Source organism: Hemiscyllium ocellatum, chromosome 11 (genome assembly GCF_020745735.1).
Source record: "Hemiscyllium ocellatum isolate sHemOce1 chromosome 11, sHemOce1.pat.X.cur, whole genome shotgun sequence".
In the NCBI taxonomy this organism is placed as follows: domain Eukaryota; kingdom Metazoa; phylum Chordata; class Chondrichthyes; order Orectolobiformes; family Hemiscylliidae; genus Hemiscyllium; species Hemiscyllium ocellatum.
In genome coordinates, this window is record NC_083411.1 from 95134798 (window position 1) to 95157073 (window position 22276).

The window sequence follows — 22276 nt, forward strand, 5'->3', positions numbered from 1 at the left end:
GTTTAAAGATCATTGCCCCCTTTGCTTTTATTTGAATAACATTCCATTAATACTTTCACACCTGTGATGTAGGTTTGTAGTATATTGCTGTAATTTGGCAACTTGGAGTCAAAAGTGAAAGAAAAAGAAATTCCCAGCAACATCCTTGTAAATCTTTTTTGAATGCTCTCCAATTTAATAACATTCTTCCTGGAGCCAGGAGACCAGAACTCTACACAGTTTTCGAAAAGTGTTCAAACCAACATCCTGTACAACCTCAATATGATGTTCCAATGATCTGAATACAGGCAAGCATGCTAAATGTCTTCTTAATCACCATGCCTACATGTGACACAACTTTCAAAGAACTATGTATCTGAACACTTAGGTCTCCCTGTCCAATAACACTCCCCAGAGCCATACCATTAACTGTATAAGTTTTGCCCTTGTTTTACCAAAATGCATTAACTCACATTTATCCAAATTAAACTCCAGCTACCACTCCTCAGCCCATTGGCTCAATTGATCAATATCCCTTTGTAATCTTAGATAACCTCTTGTACTAATTTTGGTGTCATCTACAAACTTACTAACCATACCTCCTAAATTCACAGCCAAATCATCTATAAAAATGACAAAGACTGTGGACCCAGCACTGATTCCTGCAGAACACCACAGGTCTCAGGCCTTCAGGCTGAAAAACAACACTCCACCACCACCTTCTGTCTGCTACCATCAAACCAATTTTGATCCATTTGACAAGCTGTCCCCAAATTCCATGTGATCTAGCTTTACTAATTAGTGTACCATGCAGAACCTTATCAAAAGGTTTTACTAAAGTTCAGGTAGACAACCTTTATCATTGCGTTTCTAAAAGATATGACCAATCAAATTTGTGAGGCATGATTTCCCTTGCACAAAACCTTACCTTTTCAAATCCTGTCTCTCAGAAGTCCCTCCAACAACGTACTCACCCATTGTCAGACTCAATTGCCTATAATTCCCACAATCTTTCCTTACAGTCTTTCTTAAATAAAAAAGCACAATATTAGGTACCCTCCAATCCTCTGGCACCTCACCCATGGTCAAATACCACTGCTTGGACTCCTGCAATTTCTTCCCTAACTTCCCACAATGTCCTGACAAATGCTGAGATGTATTCATTTTGTTTTTTAAGACCCAGGTTCAATTCCGGGCTCGGGTGACTGTCTGTATGGAGTTTGCACATTCTCCCAGTGTCTGCATGGGTTTCCTCTGGGTGCTCCGGTTTCCTCCCACAATCCAAAAAGATGTGCAGGTTAGGTGAATTGGCCATGCTAAATTGCCCATAGGTGTTAGGTGAAGGGGTAAATGTAGGGGAATAGGTCTGGGTGGGTTGCTCTTTGGATGGGCGGTGTGGAACTGTTGGGCCGAAGGGCCTGTTTCCACACTGTAGGTAATCTAATCTGTAATGTGGTCTGTTGTCAAGATGTTATTTTTTACTTCCCAAATTCCCTAGCTTTTCTCCACAATGAAAAAACCTGACAAGAAATATTCACTTAGTATCTCTCCCATTTTCTGTAATTCCACACATAAATGACCTTTGTTGATGTCTAAAGGGCCTTATTGTCTCCCTAGTTGCTCTTAATGTACTTGTATAATCTCTTTGGATTATTCTTAAGCTTACCTGCTAAGTTATTAAGTCATATATGTTCTTTGAAATTATATTTGAACTCTCAGATCAAAAATAACTCCCAACTTCTCAAAAAAAAAGTCACTTTCACAAAACTAAAACAAAAATCCCATACACCTCTACCATAAAATCTAAATTCTGAAATGATATTGTAAACCTTTATCGCAGAATTAATTGATGTGAATCAGATCTAGTGAAGTTTTTCCTGGGAGCTTGGATGCAGTGGCAATTATTACAGACTATGAATTAGCCTATTTTTCACAACAACAGGAACTTTCTTGGATTCCAACAATTTGAGACTACAAGCTGGCTTCAGTTGAGGGAGGAGCTGCTGGTTGTCAATGCTAATTTTAAAAAGCAGGCAGAGAAGAAACTTCAGATCAAAAAAAGGTTTCAGTCATGTGACTTGGTTTCTCTATGGGCACAATGCGGTAGTTTTGCAATCTTTGTCCAAAATCATTATTTCTGCAAAAAACAAGCCGCAGGGCTGTGAGCACCACTTCAGCAGCGGTAAATTCCAATGGCATCCATTATTCAGTACTGGCTAGGGTGGACAATGCCTGTGAGACTTTTCTTGTTATATGCATGCAAATGGTCAGTGTGAAATTCCAGAGAGGTGATTTATTAACTTATTTCCCCTGATAATTGCAGGAATTTGCTATAAGCGTCAAAAGGGTCCATTCAGCATTTGATAACAATCATTGTAAATTTAATAAGGACAAAAACAGAAATTGCTGGATAAACTCAGCGGGTTTGGCAGCATCTGTGGAGAGAAATCAGAATTAATGTTTTGGGTCAAGTGACCCTTTCTCAGAACTCAAACTTAACAAGGGTTCATTTACAAAGATAAAAGGGGACTATCATTTTAAAGCAGCAAATAAAAATGCTTTGGATCTCTTCATGCCTATTGGCATGACATTGTCAAAATGAATGTTCTGCTCTTGGACCTGTATATGTAAAGAAACTGCACAAAGTAAATCTTTATATAGAAATGAAGTGTTATTTTATCTTCAATATAGAAATTGAGAGTGTGTCAATATTCTCCAACTTGAGTGTTTATTGGGTTTGCTGTTCCATCTGGCTCGGTTTGTTCTGCAATTAGCAAAATCTTTTCCCTGGGATCTGGGAGTCCAGAACTAGAGGGCATAGGTTTAGGGTGAGAGGGGAAAGATATAAAAGAGACCTAAGGGGCATCTTTTTCACACAGAGGATGGTACATGTATGGAATGAGCTGCCAGAGGAAGTGGTGAAGGCTGGTACAATTGCAACATTTAAGAGGCAATTGGATGGGTATATGAATAGGAAGGGTTTGGAGGGAAATGGGCCGGGTGCTGGCAGGTGGGACTAGAATGGGTTGGGATATCTGGTTGGCATGGATGGGTTGGACCGAAGGGTCTGTTTCCATGCTGTACATTTCTATATGACTATGAATTATTCATTGTACTTCCCTACACTTTCACTCACAACAACCATATTCAATTCAAATGGTCTCATTTTCTGTGAAATGACACCCCTAAGCATTGACTTAACAGAAGTTTTCAGTAGCATTAATAATATCTACACACAACCAAACCTCACCGGTCAGATAACACGATCAGATAACACTAACTAACCTGCTGTTTGTACTGCTGGCGATGCCATGGGAATAGAACAGTAAATTTAAAAATTGCTGCCTAGACAATTCCACAATCAAATAATTTGGTAATTACTGAAAACTGTTTCATGCTCTAAGCTCATTACTTTCAAGGTCAATTATAAACCTTCAGTATAAAACAATTTTTAATCTCAACAGTTTTGGTCACATTAAACTAGATAGCTGTTACTGGCATAGATCCACAGACGTCAGTGGTAAACATTGAACTCCCGAACAGAAAACTTGATTTTCCTTTTCCTTCCTACTTTCCTCCTTTCAATAACAATATGACTGCTGCTTTGGAAGATACCGATGACCACAGCACAGATCAGGAATTGAGCCGAGGAGCTTCTTGTCCTCGTTGTATTACTGCAGAGCCCTTCAAAAATGATTCACTGGAGAAATTCCTTCACAGTACTGTTAACATTGGAACCTACCAATCATCTGTTGGCTGCAGAATCTTCTACAGTTCAACTTTATACAACACGTCTAAAATAGTTTCCTTAACTGGCACAGTTTAATCTGCAAAGATATAGCTACACAACATTAATCTACCTCCCCAAAATCGATCCCTGTTAGCTGCATAGTCTGAATTTCTCCTAACTTGATTGCAGTGGAAGGGGATGAAGAGGGTGCTTGTGTGCGTATGTGTGTGTTTGGTGGGGTAGATGGAATGGAGGGGAGAGTGGAGGGGGATTGGGGAGCGGTGATAGGGAGATGCCGGAAGTCAAGAAGGAAAATCAGTGCACCACGATCTTGCCATATACTGCTGTCAATGAGGACTGGCTAAGCTAGACAACGCTTCCATTGTAGAACAGCTTGTTATCACTCTTGGTTTAGGCTTGGATGTAAACAACTGTCACTCTGACAAGGTTCTGAGGACTGTCCTATGAAATGGTCAAATCTACCGACAATATCAAAAAGAGAATGAAATCAAATCAAAATGAATACACGGAAACTTATTTCCAAATAAAGTCTAAACTTCAGAAACTGGTCGAGCTTCACTCTTCATGTGACAAAACTACCTTAATGCCTAGTGACGTGTGCTCTGGATTTAACTTGACATTTTATTCTGGTCAGAATTGGTGGGAACCCGCATTGTCTTCAATCAAAATTTATAACTAGCTTTAAGCTTTGCAATGGGGAGAAAGACCGATTTAGCTCAACATTTCAGTAATATTCCACACAAGTCACGTGGAAAAAGGTAATACATCAACTTGCGTTTATTTAGCGCCTTTAGAAGCGAAACGCCCTAAGTGCTTCATAGAGTCGCAACAAACAATAGTGGACACTGGGCAATTGAAACTCCAAGTAAACAGCGTGGCCTCTGCTTTATCCGCAGGTCCGGTGCGAAATCACTCCCAAATTAAGATTACACACGTGAACACTCCCCAGGGAAATACATGGGCCGCGCCTACCGAGGACGGTTTATAGGAGCCACACTGTAAATGGAGTTAAATGCCCAGTTATCTTCAGCATCATGGCAAGAGCTAACCCCCACAACTTAATAGGACAAGTAACTATCACTGTTTCTGAGTAGAGCGCCTCTTGGCGCAGTTATAAAAAGTAGTAGCATTACAAATACACTTGTCCAGATGTTCGTCGAAAAGAAAATGAGAAAAACTGTAAACACGTTGTGGACACCACATTCTGCAGTAAATGATTTCTGCAGTAAATGCTCAGACACGAAAAGATGCAAAAGACTGAATCTTGATTTGCTTTGCAAATGATTCAAATTCAAACTTTTGTCGCTAGAAGAACGATTTTAATAACACGAACCATCTTCGTGTCTCCAGTCTCTCCACATGACCCACCGCTCTCATTCATTTTCAGATCGATCAAGCAATCACACTGCCCAGAGATCGTGAAACTGGCAAACATACACATTGTAAAGAATCGGAATCTTCTCAGTAAAACCACAGATATCCAACATGGAAGTAACTCAGTTGAGCAAACAAAATACATTCGATGAACTATTTGAAGTCATGTGCTTCCTTTCAGTTCTGCTGTGTAGCTTCATTATAACACGAGGAACAGACAAGATTAAAAACAACACACCCAACGTATGGTGCTACATATTTCTTTCAAATTAGTGCACTGACTGCATCAACTGATTTATCACATTATTTTGCTACAGAAACGCCGTGGGTAATGTGTAAAAGTATTCTAAAAAAATAAGATATGCGTCTTAATCCAAACTGGAGACTTTTATTCTATTTTCGTTCAATACCGTTGTACTTACACGTTGGGACTGTTTTATTTAAGTAAACTGTCAAACTACAACTGTATACCATATAACAACAACTGGATATCACATAACCTGAAGGCACTTCTGAATGAAGAGACACGTACATTGGAATATGCAAATATATCCACAGACCAAGGTCGAACTGGGAGCATGACAGGCTCTCGTCCGCAAGGGAAGATAGTTTTCTTTTAAAAAACGGAGCTCAGGCTATCTCGGTTCAGTCGCAACTCCTTTCAAATCCTTCTCTCGGTTTCTCAGGCACCCTAAAATAAAGAAGCTGATGCATACACGGGAATTAAATCCGGTATCCATAAAGACCCTGGTGGGAGGGGTTACTTACCAGCTGACTCTGGTATACGGCTGACTGTCCTGTCATCTTGGAGAAGTAGAACCACACAAACACCGCTCAAGCAGAATAGGAAAAGGAGACGAGAACAGCGAAGCAGCCGCGCCGAGTCCTCACAGCAACACACTGAGAGCTAGGATCGGAATATCTAACTTCTGAAGCGACACAATTGCAGGAAAGCAACTCCTCCCACTTTACCTCACTGCCACAGAGAGAGAGAGAGCTGCAAGATTTTCTGGCGCACTAGATCCTGCTGAGAGAGGCTGTTTCCTTGATCGTCATTCATACAAAATGACTGAAAAGCTACAATAAAACACTTGTTAGTGACTGTAACCATCGCCTCATGTCGTTAATATAATTGACCTCTGACTAGTTGGCTAGGGATACTGCCGAAGACTCATTGTTCCCTGTTTTCATTCCCAGGACTTTCGAAAACAGCTGATTTCTTCATAGCCAAATACAACTCCTGCCCATTTATATCTCGCAGTGCTGTGGATTTTTGGTTCTTATTCATAGATTGCAGAGGATGAAGGTGGGGGGGGGGGGGGGGGGGGGGGGGCGGGGAAAAGGGGTGGGAAAGGTAGTGAGTGCGCTGGTGGATAAAATGCTAAATCTTCAGCATACAATAGATCAGAAAATCCTAGGCTCAATTCTTAGCCAGTTTTCAGTTATCTCCCTCCACCAGCGAGAGCCACTAAAATCTCCCTAAGGGTCTTGTAGGAAAATCGGGCAGGTTCCCCGCTGCTGTGTGCATTTATTATGACAACTGCCGCGAACGATGTACTATTATGAAGAGATGGGCAGAACATCAAACTCAACTGGGGTGCGCACGCACACACATACACCATCTCTTCCCTCCCCAATGATAGAAGTACCTGCTAATCATGAAGAAAAAACCAAATCAGTAAAGTTTAACCCTGGTGGCCCAGGAGGGAGTGTGGTCAGAGGAGAATAATGGTGACATCAAACACTAAAGCACAGCAAAAATCTATGTCATAGGTGACAAGAGATTATTGCAATTGACAACTGCTTCGCAAGCGTGAAACACGCTCGTAAACTGTCCGAGCTTTCAAAACTGTTTAGTTCTGTTGTTGTCGTGACGTAGAAAAATGTTGAACTTGGGTAACTTTTTAGTGATATTGATTGAGAGATATACTCTGTCCAGGAAACCGAGTGTACTGGCCCCTGTTCTTCAATGAGTGCTATGGGATGGTTTACAATCATTTATACAGACAGAACTCAGCTTGAAGTCTCATTCCAAAGACAATATTTTTGACAACAAAGCACTATTCCAGTACTACGCTCGTGTCAATCTACGATATATTATCAAGTTCAGACATAACTCCAAAACCGAATCATTGAGATCCTGACACACAAATTAGCACTGGTGTCTGATACCAATTTGTACTTTGAATGGAGTCAAAGAGTGTGGCGCTGGAAAAGCACAGCCGGTCAGGCAGCATCTGGAGGAGCAGGATTGTCGACATTTCCAGCATGAGCTTCTTCATCAGGAATGCAGACTCTCCTGCTCCTCAGATGCTGCCTGACCGGCTGCGCTTTTCCAGCACCACACTTTTTGACTGTGATCTCCAGCACCTGCAGTCCTCATTTTCTCCCTGTTACTATGAATTGAAATAAGATAGAGCAGCTCCTTGGTTCAGTCTACTAAATCTTTTCCTTCCCATTCATATGGCACAACATCATGAATGTTGTTTTTCAACACCGAGCACAATGTTGTTCAAAGCAACTTTAATGAGAATATTCCTAATAGAATTTAAGAAAGGCGCCACCGGGCAACTTGTGAGCAGAGTACTGATCGTACAGGATTATGAACGGATAAGCGAAGTTACATAAAGGATAACACACACGTCAGAACATGTTCTTGGATTGTAGCTGCTACACACAGGGTAGCACAGTGATGGATGTGCTCCGCCGAGGCCTGAGTCACTATGTATCCTATGGTGAATAGAGACTAAGCACGACGCATTACACAAACAGTAACAGAATAACAAAAATAGGTGACATGCACTAGAATATTAGCTACTTTGTTACACAGGATATTTTAAAACAATTGCCATCTCAATCTTACAAAAAATATTATACAAATGAAAACTTTACCGATGCAAGAGAAAATCTCAGCTACAATATTCTGCACTGTCTCCTCACTGTAGGAATCAATTTAAAACACGGTACTCTATACTCATTATAAAACTCAGATTTTAGACTTTACCAGTTACACATCACACAGATTACACAGCTGTCTGGCAGAAGAGTTTTAGTCATTTTAATCACCCTATTCAGAGATGTAGTGACACTCCAAGACAAGTTAGACATGATCCCAGACCTCTGGCTCAAAAGGAAGGGACTCTACCACTACGCCACAAAATTCTTACAACTTCTGTTTAGGTTTCGGATTTCACAACCTCAGGATGTCCCAAAGTGATTTAATACCAATTAATTACTTTTGAAGTCTAGTCATAGTGTAGGTAAAGCGTAAGTCAAATTGGGCAGAGCCAAATTTCAGTAAAAACAACGCGATAATGACCATATAACCTATTGTCCAGTGATGTTGAGGATTGCATACTAACCAGAAACATCAGGATAACTGTACTTCTCCATGAATTAGTGGCATGTGATCTTTTACATTGGTTTAAAGTTTCATCTGGAAAAAAGGCACCTCCAACATGGAGGTGAGTGGAAGTCTCAGAGTGATACTTCAACATTCCCAGTACTCTGATTCAGAGCTGGGCCTGCTACCAATTAATGGACATTCTGTCTGCTACCTTTATGTCTTTGCACTGCCTTCACTCCAGCCAGATGTTAAATATTTTAGAACATTTCTGGAAAAGAGGAGTGGATTGAACAAACAATCTAGTTGGATGCTGTGACATAGTCGGTTCGAAAATCATTATTTCTGTGACTAGTTTATCTGCTAGAGTGATCCCATTGCTGCTTCGATATCGGTCAAATTTCAGCACAAGGCTTTTCTCCATGCCTTGGTTGCAAAATGTGATTATAGCAAAGTCTTAGCTTGGGGCTGCATTATGGCTTTAGACGTGAGGTGGCTCCATTTTCCTGCCCCTTTGAGTTCTTGATTGCAGTTCACTCAAACCAAAAGTGAGGGGAAGAGAGGAGTTAGAAACAGTGCAAGGAGCTCTAGCATTCTGTTTGTACAACATAGAGGTTTCAAAACAAACACTGGTTTGCAGATTATGATGTGGTACATGATGGAATCCAGGGTATTGGTCCAAAACCATAACTTCAAATGAATAGCGTTCCAAATAATCAAATTGATTTAATTTGTTCAATGAGCCTATTATGATATTTTCTTGTTGAGAACATCTGCCCATTCTATGCCGAGTTTGAGATCACAGGAACAAAAGATCTACTCCCAACCTTTTTGAGTAGCAAATATCTGCTGGAAAAGGGGATTGTTCAATGATTTTAATTCTACTCTTACAAGGAAGCACCTGATCTCTTCTTGGCATCTTCTATTTTATTCAAGCTAAAGGCTAAACAAAGTGCCAAAGCTAAACTCAGCAATGGTGACTATTGTAAACTATAATTTGCTTTGACCAACAGTTGACAGGGATGGAGATAGAGAAAAGCTAGGCTGAGATCATTATTTGACATGATTTAGAGATGCTAGTGTTAGACTGGGGTATACAAAGTTAAAAATCACAACACCAGGTTATAGCCCAACAGGTTTCATTAGAAGCACTAGTTTCCAGAGCACTGTTCCTTCATCAGGTGTCTCTCTCGGAAAGCTGGTGCTTCTAATTAACCTGTTGGACAATAATCTGGTGTTGTGCGATTTTTAACATTCTTGGAGTTGCTGTCTTTAGTTGCAGATGAAAATGATTGAAAGTCTTATAATAAAGCTTTATTAGTGGACTAATATTCTTTATTGACACCAATAGCATCCAGTTTGTATTCCTGAAGGGCTCATGCCTGAAACGATGCTCCTGCTCCTTAGATGCTGCCTGACCTGCTGCGCTTTTCCAGCAAAACATTTTCAGCTCTGATCTCCAGCATCTGCAGTCCTCACTTTCTCCCAGTTTGTATTTTGTCAATTTCCAAGCTCCACAAAAACCGATACATTTTAAAAGTAACAAGTTCCATTGTATCACACTATATTGCAGCATACGGGGAGAATGCGGGTAAGTGGAGTTGAAATGACCATCAGCCATGATTGAATGGCGGAGTGGACTCGATGGGCCAAATGGCCTTACTTCCATTCCTATGACTTATGGTCTTATAGTGCAAATTTATGTAAATGATTTACAGCTAAAGAGCTTCCAGCTTTTTAACACTCAAAATATTCCTGAATAAGTTTGTAAAAGAAGTGTAATATACACATTTCCTGTTGCTGGACCCTCAAATGAGAAGGCAAAACTTAACCATACAGCCTTGCAGGATCTGTTTGGGCTCAGAATGTTAATGTTCCAGACAGATCCAAATGAGGGGTGGGGGGAGTTTGCTTAAGTGCAGATTTATGCAAATCATAAAATGAATATTTTGTTTGTGTTAGACTTTGATTTGCTGAACTGAATTCAAGTTACAGTTCTTAATTATGAGACTATCTTGCTCTTACTGTTAAGACATAATGTGAAGACAACAATACCATCATTGGCTATTCTGATTACAAGAGCCAATTACTCTTAGAATTAATCTGTTTGTTTAGACTTTTTGTTTTAAACACGTGGCTTTGTTTCTATTTCAGCTCAAGGTCTTTCGGCAGTTGGCCAATTCTGAATTAATGAAACTGCCCTAACTTTGACAAATCATTCATTAAGATGAGGTGTGACTTGGTTTTATTGAACGCTGATCAGTTGAAATTCTAGTTCACTGTGTTTGCCAGTGAGTTGGGCTCTGCTTCACTTGTAGTAACACCACCCTGTGCATCCAAACTGTATTGAGCTAAGCACTCCATCCTGCAGCAAGGGCTTTGGCATTTTGAAACACTGAGGGTTACCTGAAGTGAGGTTTTCCCTGCCATGTTGACTCAACCATGTCCCTGGATTTGAATAATACTCCATTGACAACTAAATTCTGATTATCATTCACCGAATGTTGGAGTCTTGCCTCACAGCACCAGAGACCTGGGTTCAATTCCTGCCTCAGGCGACTGACTGTGTGGAATATTTGCACATTCTCCCAGTGTCTGCGTGGGTTTCCTCCAGGTGCTCTGGTTTCTTCCCACAATCCAAAAGTGTGCAGGTTAGGTGAATTATCCACGCTAAATTGCCCATAGTGTTAGGTGAAGGGGTTAAATGTAGGGCAGTGATTGCATTTGGAGAGACGGTGTGGACTTGTTGGGCCAAAGGGCCTGTTTCCACGTTAAGTAATCTAATATGTGACAGCAGCATATTCCATTAGCAGTGGTAGATGGTATTTAGGTACAGGAAAGGTTCAACATCCACTTTTCCAGAACAGCCCCTTAAATCTAAATTAACAGATTAGCATGCTAGATGATTAAGACTTCCCTGACTAGGGAAACATCGAATGGATCTCAGAGAAACCTATGCAGATATCTTCCAATATTAATTGGCAAAAGGATTCATGACCTGAACCTGCTACATATTTCCATTCCTCAATATTGCTTTCTGGCTTCTTCTGCAAGATCTGCCAGTTGAAAACTAACTTGAAACACCAAATTCTGAACGTGCATTCTTACACAATGTCTGTGGACTCAATCCCGTGGGAATAATGGTGAAATGGTTAGTATTCATCGCTATTATTCCACAAACTGACAACTTTAGGAAATGCATACAATGACAGAATAATTAAGAAACCTAGGAGTAGTTCCAGTGAATCTACATTCTCCATTGGGTCCTTATACAGGGCCCACATACTGTTGTTAATTCATGTTTGCAAGGTGTATAAGAACATTCACTTTGATGAACTAGAGTGGGTCAACACCAACCTCAGAAGTGATGTCCAAGGTTTATGCTATCCTCACCAGTTGGGAAGGAAGGGCAGCTGGTAACTTGGATCATCTGCAATAACATGCAGAAAGTGACATGATATTATCACTCACCAAGACATCACACAAGTATTAGCAACCTGCTGCTGCCGCCGATAGAAGAAACTAAATAAAATTATAAGTCTTAAAAAAAGATAGAAATTCATTTCAAGAATGTGCATAAAATGGATGACATTAGGTTGGCTGTCAGTTGTACATATATTTGAGAGACATTTAAACTTGGTTGCAGTCAAATTTCAGGTGCTTTACATACTGAGCAGCCAATCTGTACCCACTGGTTGTACACAACTGCGAGACAAATGTCTGCCCCCATCAGTCTTCAAAAGCAAAATTTGCCAACAGGTGGCCTCTCAGTGTTATTTTCATGAAAAAAAAAGCTTTGAAAATGGTTTTCCTTTGAATGTTTAAAAATATTCTAGTGATGAGTAAATGGCATGCATGTATAGTCAGCCCATGTCTGTGACATACAAACATAAAAACTGACAAGTAAGATTAGTTTGTACATTTGACACCTGATCCACTCCATGAAGTTTGAACAGCCATGACTGAATACTTCATCACTCCCTCTTCACCCCTACCATCTCACTCTCATCCAGAAAAGGAAAAATGAATCATTCTGGACTTTCATTCCAAAAGGAAAAGAGCTCTTTCAAGTACATGGTCCTTTAAAAGTTATTTTTAAACCAATTTTGATTTTAAAATAATTGAAATTGCAAAAGTTACATGACCTCAGGAACTTTACAACCACTTAAGCAGTTTTGAATGATAGTCATTGTTATGAAAGGCATTGATCACTTGTGCAAGTAAACTTCCACAAACAGCAGCAGGATAGTGACCCATTTCATCCATTCTAGTGATATTGCATTAACATCCTTTGTTTTGCTGTCTGTTTCTTTCTGAAGTGCTTTTAAACATTGAGAACTGGTGACGTTTTTCCAGGGAACTGACAAAGAGGATCAACCCAAACAGGAGGAGGAAACTGAATTAACACTCAGCTGAAATGATACAGAAAGGGAGCTAATGAGTGGAATTGCATTTGCTCTTTTACTCTCTACTTCATTTAGCAGCTTCAAGGTGGTCCCTTTATGAAGAATAAAATGCAGGTCAGATGTGCTGATGCTGCAATTAACTCAATGTTTCTTACAAAGGGAATCTAATGATAAGGCATTTTTTTTTTACTTGAAGGGGCAATGCCATTCTGAGAAACTGTTAGCAAAGCTTATGTTTTAATACAACAGTATTTCCTTAAATTTTTTAAATAAACCTCTCAGACATATGACATATTTTGACGAGGTGGGACTTAAACCTGGCCCCCTTGGCCCAGATGTAGGACCACCAGTGTGCCACAAAAGTCCAATATAGTTTTTCTTGTATCCTGCGTACTGATCTTCAATCAAAGCCAAATCATTTGTCATTTCTCTCATTATTTTTGGAATCTTGGTCAGAGTATCTCATCTGCCACATTTTCTTAGGTTACATATGGCTATGCTTCAAAAGCATTTAACTCATGCTGAAGTATTTAGGATGGTCTGAAGACATGAAAAGGTGCAATATAAATGCATATTATTTTAAATTATAGATATTCTGGGCTTTCTTCAATATTAAGAACTGCCCATGGTCAGTCAGGAAAGAAAATGCATGAAGATATGAACTGGGAGCACAGGAAGATCTCTAGCTCCTTTGAACCTGCTCTAGCCTCAAAGATCATGGCTGATCAACTTTCACTCCTTGCATATCAAAAATCTATCTCCTGTTCCTTAAAAATAAGGAAAGTCCACCATCTCTAATACCAACACCTGGAGCAGAACTAAACCATTCAGCTCATCAGGTTTCTCTTCCTTTTGATTACACTCCATCTGACAATGCTCAGCTGTTTTTTTCATGCAACCCAATTACCTTACTGATTAAATCTGTCTATTTTAACCTTGAATACATTTAATCGCCAAGCCTTTACAGCCTTCTCTGTTGAGAGGCATCCACAGATTAAGACAATAATCTTCTCATGCCCAAAATAGTGGCCCCTTATTTTAAGATTATGCTCTGGTCCTAGCACTCTCATGAGGAACACCCTCTCCATACCTATGCAGTCAAGCCTCCCTCAATCCTTTATGCTCTATTAAGGTTGCATCTTATTCTTCAAAATTCCCGAGTACAGGCCCAACCTACTCAACCTCTACACATACGAAAATCCTTCCATGTCTGGAATTAAGTTAGTGGACCATTTTTGGACTAGCTCCAATGCTAATACATATTTTCTTAGGTATAGAAACCAAAACTCTTCACTATATTCTGGATGTAGTCTAACTAGTTCCTTGTATTGTTTTGGCAAGACCCTTTTGATATAAAAGCTAATATTCCATTTCCCTTTTGAGGAAGACAATTTGAAACCTCACAATCCACAGAGAAATTGTAAAGATGATCATCCACACAATTGACTCAGAGTTCATACTCAACTTTTGAATAATGAATCAATGCAAAATCTTTTGCATATTAAAAATACTGTTGTGGTCAAATAGATCATATTCATGCCAATGCTGAAAACTAGCTAAGATGGAGTAACAGTGCCACTAAACCCAAACTTTTAAACTGATCCTTGATGGAGGTATTTTTGGTTGAAAAACAAAAGGAGTCATGCTGGAAATGGCCTGGAAGAATGGTTTGTCATCAGTTATACAGCTGGTACACACAACATGCCATCATGACTGCAGAGTAAAGAAAATCTGAAGTTCACAAACAATGCATTTTTCAGCAAGTGTTTAGAGGTTATTGATGGGGATGTGAGCACTGAAGCCTGGAGGTTCATTTTCTGGCAAATTAAAGGACTTTGTTTAACTCTCCTTTAGGAGATTTTTTAACATCTGATATTTAATTTGACATGTTTCATCGCACTTTGTTCTTTTGACCATGTCAAAAGATATTTATTTTGTGCTCCAAATTAAAAATAAGTCTGCATGCTGCAATCAGTAAAAACAAAACCTGAAAATATGTTGCAAAGGACAGTTATGTATGTGCATTTGTGTTTTTCAATGGTTCTGACTGTCTGCCTTCAAAGTGAGACGGGTAATCCATACCCTCAAATAATCTCTGCTGGCACAACCCAGGCCTAGAAGGATATAATAATCATCGAACTGCTGGAGCATTTTCACAATTGAAATAGACATGGTGAAAAATGATACACACTCATCACGTACTTTACTGAAATCCGAGTGATAATTCTGCCTCAATGTCTTTTTCTCAGTCATTGCCTGTAATTGAAAGCAATGCCCCACTGTGAACTACACTTCAGTACCTCGTTGTAGTGTTTTGTATACAATAGAATTATACCAGGAAACAATTATTGCTCCATTATAAATAATCACCAACAAACTTCTAGATTTTTGGTCAGTGTTGTTTCCTAAAGCTTGTTCTGCCACAACAGCTACAGCATGGCAAGTCCATGAACTCTGTAGCAACTTGAAAATTTGAACATTTGTAAACAATAAATGGCATGAAATCTGAGTAGTTCTGTTACAATAGGCAAAATCTCCACAGGTATAAGAATGATTGCAATGCCTGTTGCACCACAAATAGAAAAACCTGTCAGTTTTGTACCTAGCAGGCACTTACATGGTCACCCAATTGGCCTTCCATCAGGATCATTTTCCAGGGCAGCTATGCCCCACTGTATGGGAATATGTGGGTGGCACAGTAGTTAGCACTGCTGCCTCACAGCGCCTGAGACCCGGGTTCAATTCCCGACTCAGGCGACTGAATGTGTGGAGTTTGCACGTTCTCCCCGTGTCTGCGTGGGTTTCCTCCGGGTGCTCCGGTTTCCTCCCACAGTCCAAAGATGTGCGGGTCAGGTGAATTGGCCATGCTAACTTGCCCGTAGTGTTAGGTAAGGGGTAAATGTAGGGGTATGGGTGGGTTGCACTTCGGCGGGTTGGTGTGCACACACTAAGTAATCTAATTGGAGATTTGCCATCACGGAAAGCTTCAGTGTCTGCTGGTGGCTCAGCTTGGAAGTCTAGAAGCAGTAGGACCAGGTGGTATATTATCAAAGGGAATGTGGTTACGAAGAGATAGGGACTGGGAGGCCTCACTAACAACGACAGGAAATGGCTTTCAGCAGCTCTTCCCATCTCCCCAGCTGCACCTTGAATCATCCCAACCTGGGGTGGATCAATGTCACTACACTGACCCCACACTTCTCACCCACCAGGCAGGCCTTTCCCTGTGCAAATCAGGGAAGCTGCTCATATTCTTGTCTCCTTGGAATGGAGTTAATCATTGCAGTGACATGAAGTCATTAATTGATTACAAAGGTGTCAATGGGGAGTTGGGCAGGAAGGCTTCCAATTGGCCAACCCACCCACAACTTACCTTCAATCTTCCCATCACCACAGACAGCATCTTTCTCATGGCAACTATCAATTACCTTTGCCTCCTGTCAGCTTCCTTGCTTTTTTTCTGGCAGTGAAGATTCTGCCCAATGAACATTTTCTGCTTTGTAAAAAAAGTGAGGGAGAGACTGTGTGGTCAGATGACATTAGTCTAAGAGCAGATTCACTTTGATTTCACACATTTGCTTCATGGTAAATAATTAAATAAAAGGTATTATTTCAAATCAGTGTGAATAAGTCACTTAAAACAAGTATTGATATTTACACACTTACGAAAGAAAAAAAGTGTTTGGGCAAAAGACTAAGAGATTGAATTATATATCAGCATTTCTTTCAGCAAAGTGCTGAAGGACTGCATAGAACAAAACCATTTAAATCAGATTTATGATGATATTTAATGGAATATTTGATAAAGTAATCCAAATAACATTGTCAAAACAACATGTTGGAAAAATCAACCATAACTTCCCACATAAGCCACAATGAGTATTGCTGTTGAGACATTAAGAGTATAATTTTAGTGTGAGAGACATAAGCTATGGTGAAAGTTGGTGCTGAATCATAAGACGGGTCCAGTAGGATCTCTCTCAAAACTGAATGAGTTTTTGTTGCATGTATTACATGAGAAATACATTAAAATACATTGAAAAGCTTCCATTTGTCACCACAATGTGGCATCATTTTGATAGTTTTAAACTACATCATTTCATTTTGCTTTTATTTGTAAGGAGAAGTCCATCTACGTTAGAGTTCTGAGCTGGCTCAGAACGACTATTGCCTCGGCAGACCCAACTAGCTAAAATCGCCAATCCTCAGATGCCACCTTTTGCTACTGGGCTGTCTCACCTTTGTGCTGCCTGTGCCGTTCCCAGCAGCACTGGAGTTTCTTGCAGTGGCCCACCTCAATGTCACCGTGAAGTTGCCGATTCTCAGGTGCCACCTTACACCACTGGGCCTAACTTGCTGATGTCGCCTCAGGACCCACTCTCCCCCACATTGGGCTTGCTCTTCACCTGCTACAAGTCCACCGTCGATGCTGTCCAAACTCAATGGCAAAAAATAAATGCAAAAAAAAAAACCACACAAAGACAACAAAAAGTGGTTGAGTCCCGTGCTCAGGAACCCTACTCTGCTGTCAGTGGATGTTTTATGCACTTGCCAAGTGGCAAGGTGAATTTCTCATTAGACAGCTGTCAGTTGCCAATTAAATGGGATTATTGCTTGTTAAACACCTTATTAATGCCACAGCTCATCTCATTAATATTCAGCTATTCATCTTTAAAAACATGCTGAACAAGCTAAATGCTGAAAAATCTTGACATGGAAGTCAGAACAGGTACCTGGTGACTTCAGTTTGGGGCTAGCTCCAAATGACCTCCATGTAGGAGACTAGATACTTACATTTCAGGGCATGCACCATTGGGCAATGGCTACACAACCCACATCCATAGACATTGGCATTCACCACCTGATAGCCTCAAAGAACACTCATGGAACTTCTCAACTCTACCTGCAACATGCATCTGCTGTTCAGTGCAATGCCTCTGGCTCTATGAGCAACTATCATTGTAATTCGACAGCAAAGAAACTGTGCTCAGAGGCTCACACCCAACTCAATGACTGGACAAGACTGCATGTCTATCTGATTCATTTATCCTCATGGCTGTCACTTACTTGGAGACCAGCTGATGCTCAGCATTGCTGCTTCCTGTTGTCAAGCTTTGCCTTTTAATGCTTTCCTCTCTCTTCCAGAGATACAAGTCTCACCATACTGCTGTAGTTCTGTGCTGTTTAGCACAGACACAAATACAGGAAGCTTGTTGTAGCTGTCAGCAGTCCTCAGTCTGAAGGGAGATGGCATTCAGTCTGGGAGGTACAGACTGAGTAAGTCACGGGCAGCCTCCTATACTAGTCCTTGGACATGGTCAGTCAGCATCAAAATGCCCTCCACATAAGGGATGAAGAAACAAATGTCAGGCAGCCCACCACCTGCTTTGACTTTTATGCTGTATTTGAGAGCAGTTTTTCTCCTGGAATCAGAGAATTGTAGGTATTTTGGGAGATGAAAATGGGTGACACACTAATTTTAATGAAGGTGGGGAGATGTCCCATTGAGTGAGTAGGCAGCACAAAGGACATGCAGGGTTAGTGGTTAGTCATGGGTTGGGGTTGGAGAGAGTCAGTGAGGGAAAGAGTGTGGCAGAGCATGAACTTTGGAGGAAGGGTAGGTACAGTGGCAAAGATAGAGTGAGTGTAAGCTTTAGAGAAAAAAGATACGAGTGGAGAGGGAAAAGTAATTGGATTTCTTTTCATATTGTATTCCTCCAGAGTTAGTGTGGTGCTGGAAAAGCACAGCAGGTCAGACAGTATCTGAGGAGCAAGAGGATCAATGTTTCAGGCATAAACCCTTCATCAGGAATGTGGAGGGGGAAGGAGACGGAGGCTGGATCTGGGGCGGGGAAAAAAAAAACAGTAGCTGGGAAGGCAATAGGTGGATGCAGATGGGGAGGGGGGTGGAAAATGTGATGAGAGGTTGGTGGATATGGTGGAGCAGATAGGTTGGAAGGAAGATGGACAGGTTGGACAGTTCGAGAGGGCAGTGCCAAGTTGGAGGGTTGGGAGGAGGGGAGATAAGGAAAAACTAGTGAAGTCGATGTTGATGACTTTCCCCCGCTTGACTTATCCATCTTCCTTCCCACTTGTCTGCTCCACCCTATCACAATCAGCCCCCACTTGCATCCACCTATCACCTTCCCAGCTACCTTCCCCCAAGTCCCAACCCCCCATTTGTCTCTCAGCACCCTCCCATCCCCCGACCAGCATTCCTGATGAAGGGCCTAGGCCTGAAACATTGATTTTCCTGCTCCTTCACTGGTCAGGCATCATCTAAGACTGCAGTGCCCTGGGTGGAAACTTCAGACCACACTGGCTTGGTCTGCTATCACCACCTCTCCTACTTGCCTTGACAAAAGAGGACATTCGACATTATGGGCATAAGCCCTTCATCAGGACGGGTCCTGATAAAGGGCTTTTGCCTGAAATGTCGATTTTTCTGCTCCTCAAATGCTGCCTGACCTGCTGTGCTTTTCCAGCACCACTCTAATCTAGACTGACTTCCAGCATCCGCAGTCCTCACTTTTGCCTGGAAGAGGACATCTGCCAGTGTAGCACACCATCCGGACCCCTGCCTGTAAAATTGGGGTGTAAAATTTCCCATGCCTGCTGCTATCTTTTGGACAAATGCCAGTCAGCATGCTGGGCTGCTTGGGCTGACAGTATTTTGTCCAGCTATATAACAATCTTCTAAAGAATGCACTGGCACCAGCAATTCAGGAATATCCATCGAGAGGTTTCAGGAAGGGTGGATAGTAATGTGAGTTTAGAAATGGATGTGGAGGTCACAAAGGGCAGAATAGGTAGTTAATGAGGCAAGTTTAGTAAGATAGTGTAAGAAATTGGGCTAAGCCGCACAGCTAAAACCCCTCCCGAAAACGCCATTCAATTTCCACTTAACTTAAAAAAAAATTCAACCAAATGATCATCACTTCTGTATTGGCGTACTAAACCCTCAATTAAAAAATTGAATCAAACACTTGTTTTCAGGAAGGCAGTATCCCTTTAAATAAATTTTAATCAGAATGACATAAGAGTGAACCATGAACAACTTGCCTTTATCAAAGGCCCTCACGGTATTGCACTACTTGTTGGCTCAATATTTTCAGATAATAGACATACTCTATCTATTTAATCAAGTTTCTGATGGATCGCACTGCTGAACCAGAGAACCACGTTCACAAAAGAAGTGTCTGTGATAAAGAATCAATTCTGCTAATAGCCCTGTCACCAGCTGTACACTAACCATGCATGTAATCAGATCAAATTGTCTTGGAGACAGGAAGCAAAAACAAAAGGTGTCCTTTTGACAGAAAATGTTTATATTAAAGTGATTATAGGCCATGAAACTGGCTATTAAGGCCATCTCCAGAATCATTGAGCAGTTCTCTCACTTCTTGGGATCAGCCCCAAAAGAATTATCTTTAAAGTTAATGGTCATACATCATTCAAACTTCAAAATCTGTGGCAATTTTAGTGGAAATATAGAAGATGCAAGTGCAAGACAATGGTTTACTTTCCATTGATGTTAGACAGGCCACAATTGCAAAAACCCATATTGGAAGCTAATTAAATTGCACCTCACAGCATTGTACAGTTTCCACTGAGCCAGCAGTTATTTTCCCTTTTCAATTATCTTCTCTTCCTTTCCCATAGGGGACATATGGGCCAAATTTTCATGCCAGTGTTAGGAATGGAGAGTGGATCATTTGAAAATCTGTGCACTGAGTGGCCACCAAGAACAAATGGGTTAGAATACCATTTCCATTTGCTGGGGCTTCAGCCATGATCTCTTCATGACTATTAGGTCACTCTATGTGCCACATTATCCTCCCAGGTCTTATCCCAATCCCATGATCTGTTCACATATATTTTATGCTCCTTTTATAACTCCAATACCTCCTTTACATCCTCCTTCATCTTCCTTACTCACTTGCCAGTATGAACTATGGACAGATCTCAGTGATTGGAATGAGGTCAGAAAGGTGGAATTCATTTTGACATCTGATTGGACCAGGCAAACAGCCCCAGTCAGATAATCCTGACTGACAGATAAACAGGAGCGTCACAGGTTCTCCTCACTCTAGGAGCCAGCTCTGAGCTAATGGAATCAACGAAATGTACTATGTACGTGAAAATAAAACACAGTGACTTGATGACAGGATACCTGTCTTCATAGTGTTATTTCAGTGGCAATGGGAGAAAAACATGCCTCTGAGATTTGCTGTCAGTCACATTTGAGTCAGGGTAAACATTTCTGGCATCATGCCTCTATCTGGTAAGCTTGAGCTCATTTGATCCATCCAAAGACTGGGTCCAATATGTGGAAAGGATACATTAGTTATTTTCATGACAAACAACATTGGGGCTGACGATAAACAAGTAATTCTCCTGATATCTTGTGGACATGCAGCTATTAGGAGGCCAACCTTCTCAGAGGCACCATATACTACCACCTTTTAAGAGTTGATGGCTTTAGCTAGGGAACATTATAGCCCAAGCCTCCTCCAATTCGGAGATGTTATCAGTTTTACTCAGCAATTTGTGAAACAGAGGAAACTGTATTGGGATTTTTGATGAGGTTAAGATGAATGACAGAGTTGTGTGATTTTGGTTTAATCTGAAGTGAGATGTCGAGAGACTGTTTGGTTTGTGGGATTAATGATATGATCATGCCTACTAGCTGAAGACTATCTGAACTTCAAACAGGCTCTACAACTGTTACTCATTAGAAAATGAGAGAAGTGGAGCATCTGAGTTACAGGGTATTCTAATAGAAGTGTACACCCTCACCAGGGCGACTGAGCTTGGGGAGCACCTCTTGAGTGAAGGCAATTGCATAGCCTCACACAGGACATATCCTGAGCAGAGGGTCTCTGGGTCAGCCCACAGCAAACCCCAAAACAAAGCCAAGCCTGCACTGAACAGTTAAAATTTTCTGGAGGGCCTGGACTGGCAGGCTGTTGTAGTTGCTGCTAGTATGTGGATTCAAGACAGCAAGCACATGTATCCCTGCACACCCTGGAAAGTCTATCTACAGCTGGTTTGGACTAATTAAGTTGCTTAACATCCAAATCAGAACCAAAATAAACATCTGGTTAAATGGTATATGGTTCTAATGGACTTGGGAGTTTTATGAAAAGCTTATGTCCGAAATGTTGACTCTCCTGCTCTTTGGATGCTGTCTGTCCTGTTGTGCATTTCCAGCACCAATCTTTTGAACCGACTTCTCCAGCGTCTGCAGTCCTCACTTTCTTCTAATGGAGGTTGATACCACCATAGCTGTATTAGTAACTGCAGAACTATATTTTACTAAAATTTGCTCTGGACTCCAACCCATAAGTACATAAGATCTTGGCCAGGATGACCAGCTCTGTTAGGAAACCACTACAGATTAAAAAAAAGGTACAATTTGGG

The 22276-nt window shown here is 41.0% G+C and overlaps 1 protein-coding gene across 5 annotated transcripts in view; it reads right to left on the reverse strand.

The window, feature by feature from the left end:
* The window catches only part of LOC132820264 (probable E3 ubiquitin-protein ligase MID2), a 243501-nt gene that overhangs the window by 143594 nt on the left and 77631 nt on the right, over positions 1 to 22276 (reverse strand). Inside the window, exon 1 of one of the 5 annotated variants that reach the window (XM_060832273.1) lies at positions 5873 to 6032. The exons of 3 other annotated variants lie outside the window; for them this stretch is intronic. The gene's annotated coding sequence lies outside the window, so the exon portion shown is untranslated. Of the gene's footprint in view, positions 1 to 5636; positions 5698 to 5872; positions 6033 to 22276 lie in introns of those variants that run through there. One more of the 5 variants, XM_060832276.1, reaches the window with a different exon arrangement.